The sequence below is a fragment of the Dendropsophus ebraccatus genome, chromosome 7 (assembly GCF_027789765.1).
Source record: "Dendropsophus ebraccatus isolate aDenEbr1 chromosome 7, aDenEbr1.pat, whole genome shotgun sequence".
Lineage (NCBI taxonomy): Eukaryota > Metazoa > Chordata > Amphibia > Anura > Hylidae > Dendropsophus > Dendropsophus ebraccatus.
The window spans coordinates 94586984-94594325 of NC_091460.1; the positions used below are offsets into that span (position 1 = coordinate 94586984).

General features: G+C 39.8%; 1 non-coding gene across 1 annotated transcript; it reads right to left on the bottom strand.

The window, feature by feature from the left end:
- Positions 1 to 352: 352 nt before the first annotated feature.
- Positions 353 to 435, bottom strand: TRNAL-UAA (transfer RNA leucine (anticodon UAA)). Its single transcript has one exon. It is a non-coding gene; the product is annotated as a tRNA-Leu (tRNA).
- Positions 436 to 7342: the final 6907 nt, after the last annotated feature.

A 7342-nucleotide genomic window follows, 5' to 3' on the forward strand; every position in this document is an offset into this window, starting at 1 on the left:
AACCCTTTACTCTAGCAGCTCTAGTGTTACGGGTCTTGCGCTGTGCGTCTCGAGTAGAGTTGTTTTCGCTCATGTTGTAAAGCGTTGATAAGGGGGTAAAGCCATTATGCGGGTGCAGTGTTCTTGAAACAGTACCAGGATTCTTTGCAGATGGATCCCTGTACGGATGAGTCGATAACATAGGGTTTGACACAGGCGTGTGCATTTTGGATTTTCCTTTGGATTTTCCTTTGGATGCGCCTATAAAGAAGGAGTTATAAACTGTAATACATATAAATTATACACACTTTAAAACTGAGAGCTAATGTAAGCGCAGATAGAATCGGATCAATATACTTAGTTAAAAATCATATACCAGGAGCGGGATTCGAACCCGCGCAGATAAAAATCCAGTGGATCTTAAGTCCAACGCCTTAACCACTCGGCCACCCTGGCATATAGGTGCCCTCTACTACGCTAGTTTTTAAATACATAAACATTCATAGATATAACTAACGCAGGTGTATTTTCAACCTTATGATCAGGACTTGGTGCTTCAAAACTATATACATGTCCTCCGGGCAGTATGTTCTCTTTGAAGGCGACTTTTCTGGGTTTTGTAAATTTCCAGCCTGTAAAACAAATATAGTACGTTCAATATAATGCCTATAGTATTGGCTAGTCTACAGTACAACATTCTAGCATACAGCAAAATACAAATTTATATTACCTTTTTTAGGTCCTGTTTTTTTCTCTGTATCGAGAGCGTTACAGGCACCCGATGCAGAAGCGGTTGCTTCTACATTACGCAAATTTGATTCTGTACATCACAAAAATATTAAATAAGATTAACATATATTTCTATAGCTACGCATACAAGGTAAAAGGATTCATTTTATTTGCGTAATCTTACCAACGATGGCCTGTTCTAAAATATCTTCTACAATGTTTGTTTGATAGGCAGCTGAATCAGTAACCGATGGTGGAATAAAGGACTCATCAAAAGGAAAATCCAAAAATGCGGCTTAAAGAGAAAATAATAAATGATAAATTGAACAATGATATATAGCGGACAGAAAAAACATGAAAAATAAAAAATAGTGCTTATAGCCTATATTTACCGAGTTGTGAGTCAGTAAAGGACTCTTGCACAGACATTTTATTATTCTGATGTTCCATCTGTAAATAAAATAACGTATTAAGGACAAGTCCTCATTTTACCCGCAAGTTAAACACACACACACACACACACACACACGCACACAATGAACAAGCTTTATAGTACCGCTAGTACAAAATAGCGACAATAAATAAAAGAGCAAAATCGACTTACATTTTTTATGGGGTGGTGATGCAAAAATTGCGTGTTGCGTTCAGAAGTTGATAGAAATCCGGCGATCCTAATGCGGCTTGCCACTCAGTTTACCAAGGGTCTGAAATAGTGATCAATACTGGGAGGCCTTGTGCTTATATAGCATGTAACACAGACCAGATCCTGTGACCAATTTCTTGTAGGTGGAGCTTACACGCCCTCTGACGTATAGAATTCTAATTAGACACAACCCTGATTACCAGTCATTCTTTTAACAGATTTATATAAATTTATGTAACTCATAAATAAAATTATAAATAACGGTTACCAATATGTAAAGGCATATCACATCTCATGATTCGCTCGTGATACGAACATGGCATGTACGCAACCTGAAAAGATACTAAAAAAACACTATTATAATCCTAAAGAGGCTGGTTCATTCGGTGGTGTTGAAAACTTATACAGATCTGTTAAGAAACACGGAATAAACAGAGAAGCGAAGCGAGTCAACAAGATGCTTATACGTTGCATAAACCTGTGAGAAAAAACTTTGTGAGAAACAGGATTTTTGTTTCGGATATCGATGCACAATGGCAGGCTGATCTTGTTAGTCTCATCGAATATTCAAGAGACAATGACGGAATAAAATACATTTTAACAGTGATAGATGTACTATCAAAATATGCCTGGTGCGTGGTTCTGAAAAACAAGACGGGTCCTGCGGTTGCTAGAGCCTTTGAGCTGATCTTTAAAGGGGATGAACGTGTTCCACAAAAGTTACAGTCGGATCGTGGACGGGAATTTATGAATAATTCTATGAGGCGCCTTTGTAAAGAATACAATATTCATCATTTCTTTACTTCAAACACAGTAAAAGCCGCACTAGTAGAGCGTTTTAATCGCACATTAAAAACTAAAATGTGGCGCTACCTCACAAAACACAATACTTTTAGATACCTAAATGTATTACAGGATCTAGTATATAGTTACAATCATACTTATCACAGTACGATTCAAGCACGGCCCGTCGATGTGACAAAGAGTAACTCCTTAAGAATATGGAAAAACATTTACAGTTCGAGTCTGAGCGTTAAATCTATTAAGCCTAGGTTAAAAACTGGTGACCACGTACGAATCGCTCAGTATAAGGGGACTTTCAGTAAAGGCTACGAGCAAAGTTACACGGATGAGATTTTTGTGATCAACAATGTCAACACAAAATTCCAAAAACCTCTTTATAAAGTCGCTGATTTGTACGGAGAACCCATAGAAGGTACATTTTATAACGAGGAAATTCAGAAGGTTCCTGAGAACGAGGACCGTGTCTACAGAATAGAGAAAATACTGAAGAAAAAACGTAACAGGGGTAAAACGTATTATTTTGTAAAGTGGCGGGGGTATCCCGCTAAATTCAACAGCTGGATAGAGGAAAAGCAGCTGACTAGTGTATAGGTCATGGAGTCCGGCTCATTTTATATTACGCTACCTAGTAATTCATCATCCAGATTTTACCCCGAAAACACAATTTCGACCTACACAACTAAATTGGCAAAACCCGTTCACCTTTCCGGCCCCTATGAAGTTGCTTTGACAGAGATACAATACCCTCACACCTGGTATACCCTTGGAAATCAAGAAGGAGCATTTATTATCGGAAAACGAGATGGAGAACTAAAGGAATATTACATCAAATCCGGTTTCTACTCTAGTGTTGGTGAAGTGGTAAAAGTCATCAACGAAAAAATCGATAATTTGAGATTAACAGAAGAACCCTTTAAATTACGATTTGACCAGATAAAAAGAACCGTATTTGCAACTGAATCGCAAAACCTGCAGTTTGCGCCCGGCGATAAGTTGTCCCGTATTTTAGGGCTACCAGGTTATGTTGAAAACGCCACAGAACCTAATTACTCTGATAAGAAGACTTTTTACGCAGATATAAAAGCTGGATTTTACACATTATTTGTGTACACCGATATAATACAGCATCAGCTGGTGGGTGATAGCTATGTACAGCTTTTAAGAACCGTCGAGATCAGCGGACAACACAACGAAGTTGTTACCCTACACTACACAAGACCGGATTACATACCGTTGTGCAAACAGCACTTTGATTCTATAACCGTTTCGATTTTGTCGGATCAAGGTAATCCTGTTAAATTTAGGTACGGGAAAAGTATCGTGAGATTACATTTCAGACCGTGCAGGGAGCTGTCACGCTAAAATGTTGTCCCAGAGAGTTTACGGCGACCCCGCCGTTTATGCCCGCTATTATTCCCTTCAAGCGGGTCATGGATTAGAAGGCTTCCGTGGTGATGAATACATGTATGGCGCCGGTCTTGCGGGTCTGTTTAGAGGACTTTTTCGTCGCGCTGTGCCTCTTTTCAGAAAGGGTATAGAACTTGTAAAACCGCACGTAAAAACAGCTGCCAGAAACATTGCTAAAGATGCCTTCACAAGCGTATCAACGGCTATCATGGATAAAATAAATCAGCCTCGAAAGAGCGGCAGGCCGGCGATGGTCTCGTTTATGTAACAAAAAAGTCACGTAAAAGAAAACGTAATTTCGATACATCATTCCCGCCCTTGCTCATGAATAAGACTATAGCGCGCAAAAGGCTCAGACGTCACAAATCAGTTAGACGCTCAGCGGACGACATCTTCTAGAGGACTATCATGGCCTTCATACACGACGGATCCGTAGAGTGTGCAAAATCAGAACTGGATATTTTTGATATTCCGCCCACACAAACGAGTATAGAAAAATCGCTTTTTGTAGAGGTTCAACCTATTGCGGCTCTGGCCGACAATGCGCCGCTGGAATTCTTCATTTCAGGTAGCGGAGAATATTATTACGACCTGAACAACACCCTCCTGTACATAAACTGTCGCATTGTCAAACAAGACAACACAGCGCTAGCCGACGGGGCTCGTGTGGGTTTTATAAATTACCCCATAGCTACGCTTTTCAATCAAGTGGACATTACCCTGGGCGACCGACTTATTTCACAATCGGATAACCTTTACAGTTACAGAGCTTACATCGAGACTATTTTAAATTATAGCCCACAAACACTGTCATCTCAGTTTACAGCCGGATTATTTTACAAAGATTCAGCGGGACACCACCATGACAGAGCTCTTGCTGGTGAAAATTCAGGATTCATCAAAAGAGCACGGACAACGGCGCGCTCTAAGGCTGGGTTCACACTATGTATATTTGAGGCTGTATTTGTGAGGCTGTATAGAAACCAAAACCAGGAGTGGATTGAAAACACAGAAAGGCTATGTTCACATAATGTTGTAATTGAGTGGATGGCCGTCATTTAATGGCAAATTTTTGCTGTTATTTTAAAACAACGGCTGTTATATTGAAATAATGGCAGTTATTTACCGTTATATGACGGCCATCCACTCAATTTCAACATTGTGTGAACAGAGCCTTTCTGTGTTTTCAATCCACTCCTGGTTTTGGTTGCTATGAGGACCTGACTTGAGGACCAAATACTGCCTGAAGTATACAGTGTGTGAACCCAGCCTTATAAGCCTGTAGAGCTTTTAGGACCAATTTTTGGAGATATATTCAATCAACCCAAACTCATACTCAATGGCCTGGACCTTAAAATCAAACTGACCAGAAATAAAGATACATTTAGCCTGATGTCAGCCGAAGCAGAGCCTTTTAAAATACAGATCCTGCAAGCGGCTCTCTATGTAAAAAGAGTACAGGTTTCACCGGCTGTCAGAATAGGCCACAGCCAAGCCCTTCTGACGTCTACGGCCAAATACGCCATTGATAGAGCCTGCTTAAAAGTATACAGCATTCCAACAGGAACAAGAATTACAAATCATGAGAATCTGTTTCTTGGTCAAATCCCTAAAACAGTAATATTAGGTTTTGTGGACAATGAAGCCTTTAGCGGGAGCTACCAAAGAAATCCGCTATGTTTTCACCACTACAGCATAAATCATGCGGCTCTGTACCTGGACGGACAACAGATACCTGCAAAACCTTTTCAGCCAAATTTTGAGGCTGAATTAGCCATTAGAGAGTACGCCGCCCTCGCACACATAGCGGGTAAACAAAAATCTGATAGGGGGCTAGACCGCGAAGAATTTATGAACGGCTACACATTTTTTGCATTCGATCTATCTCCGGATCAAGAGCCGGGCGGTCACTTTTCCCTCATAGAAACAGGAAATTTACGCGCCGAGATACGCTTTGCAGAACCAACACCGCACACCCTGAATATGATTGTTTATGCAATAAATTCAAACATATTAGAGATAAACAATAGAAGAGAAATACTCAATGACTATAACTAAAGATGAATAATCTACAGCTCACGAATATAGCTAAATCCGATCCTTATATAAATGTCTTATTTGAAGGCGTATTTCCGTGTGATTTTCTACCATTACAGCGTGTTCTTCAGAGGCCCGCGGCTTACATAGTGAACACGGACGAGTCGCAAAAACGAGGGCGTCACTGGATATTAATTGTATTGTGTAATGATAAGAAAGCGATATTTTTTGACAGCTACGGGTTCTCCCCGGATGCTGAAATATTTCCCAAAGAATTTTTACAGTTCTTAAAAAGGAATTGTGAGACATACACATATCAAAATATTCAATTGCAAGATACTTCCAGCTCTTTCTGCGGACATTATTGTCTTTTTATACTATTTCATTTGGCTAGGGGTATTTCTTACAAGAAAGCATTGCATTTCTTTACCAAGGATTTTAAACAAAATGACCATTTAGTAGATGTGTTTGTGAAGAATAAGCTGGCTTGTGTAAAATTAGGATGTACAGCGTGTTTAGTTTTTAAACAGGAGTGCTTTCCTCTATGTATAAACTGATAAAACATTATATTCCTACAATGTATTTCTTCTATCCTCTGCTGATAAATTTACATCACAGATTATTATCTACACTGTGCCGCTGTGATGACATTCTTTTACAATACTATCACGAGGCTTTAAGTACAAATTCTTTGCTGCTCAAATGACTTTATGGCTTATTATCTACACTGTGCAAGACTATCACGAGACTTTAACTACAAACTTTACAGCCATTCACACCTTAATTTTGCAGATGACCCTGTATGAACTGTCTTAATTGTTTAATAAGCACCCTTCGAAACAATGTGCTATTACACAGTAAAATAGTGACTCATTGTGAGAACTCACATGTATGAGAGTCCCAAGACTTTTAACAAAATTAAGACCTTTAAGACAATTAACCCTGTGTAACCCCACATGTTACGACTCCTTTGAAGAAATACAATATATATCTGAACAAAATTATGACTTTTTAAGGTGAATAGTGTCTCATTGTGAGGCCGGTCTTGCGTGTGAGTCACAAGACTTTACTTCTGTTGTTTATATCACAGTCATACCATTTTTGTACTTTTCTTCGCTTATTTTAACTTTTACAAATGTAACTTTATGAACAAAAACATTGCTTATTATACGAATATTGTATACATCTTTTTATTCAATAAAGCTTTTAAACTTTTATCGCCTTGTTTGATTTTTACGCCTAATATATACACTGTGGGGTATATAGGCTATGGGATGTGAGGACATGTCCTGGCATGTTTCAAGGCCTCCCTATTACATCAGGATATGGGCGTGTACTCAGACCCCTCTCAGAAGACTGTAAGCTAATTCACACACTTCGCTTCAAGACAGGGACTTGTACGGATCTCTCCATCTCTCTTGCTATTATATCTGCTACAACTACACACACACACAGAACCATGACTGGGACTTGAGATAAAGGTTAGTCATTTTATTAGGGTTACCCAATATGGGCGATAAGCAGGGTGCATGATATAATCTGGGGGGTGTTTCATAAGTTTGATATGGGAGGGGGTGGAGACGTATCTGTCATACCAGATACGTCACATGCATGTGGGACAGGGTTAACAGCGTGGGAAAGTGGGCGGGGGATGCGTGGAAAAGTGGGCGGGGGAACTGTCACTAGGGCTAGAGGGGGCGGGTTGATGGCAGGAAATGGGGGCGGGGCTTAGGGGGAAAGGGG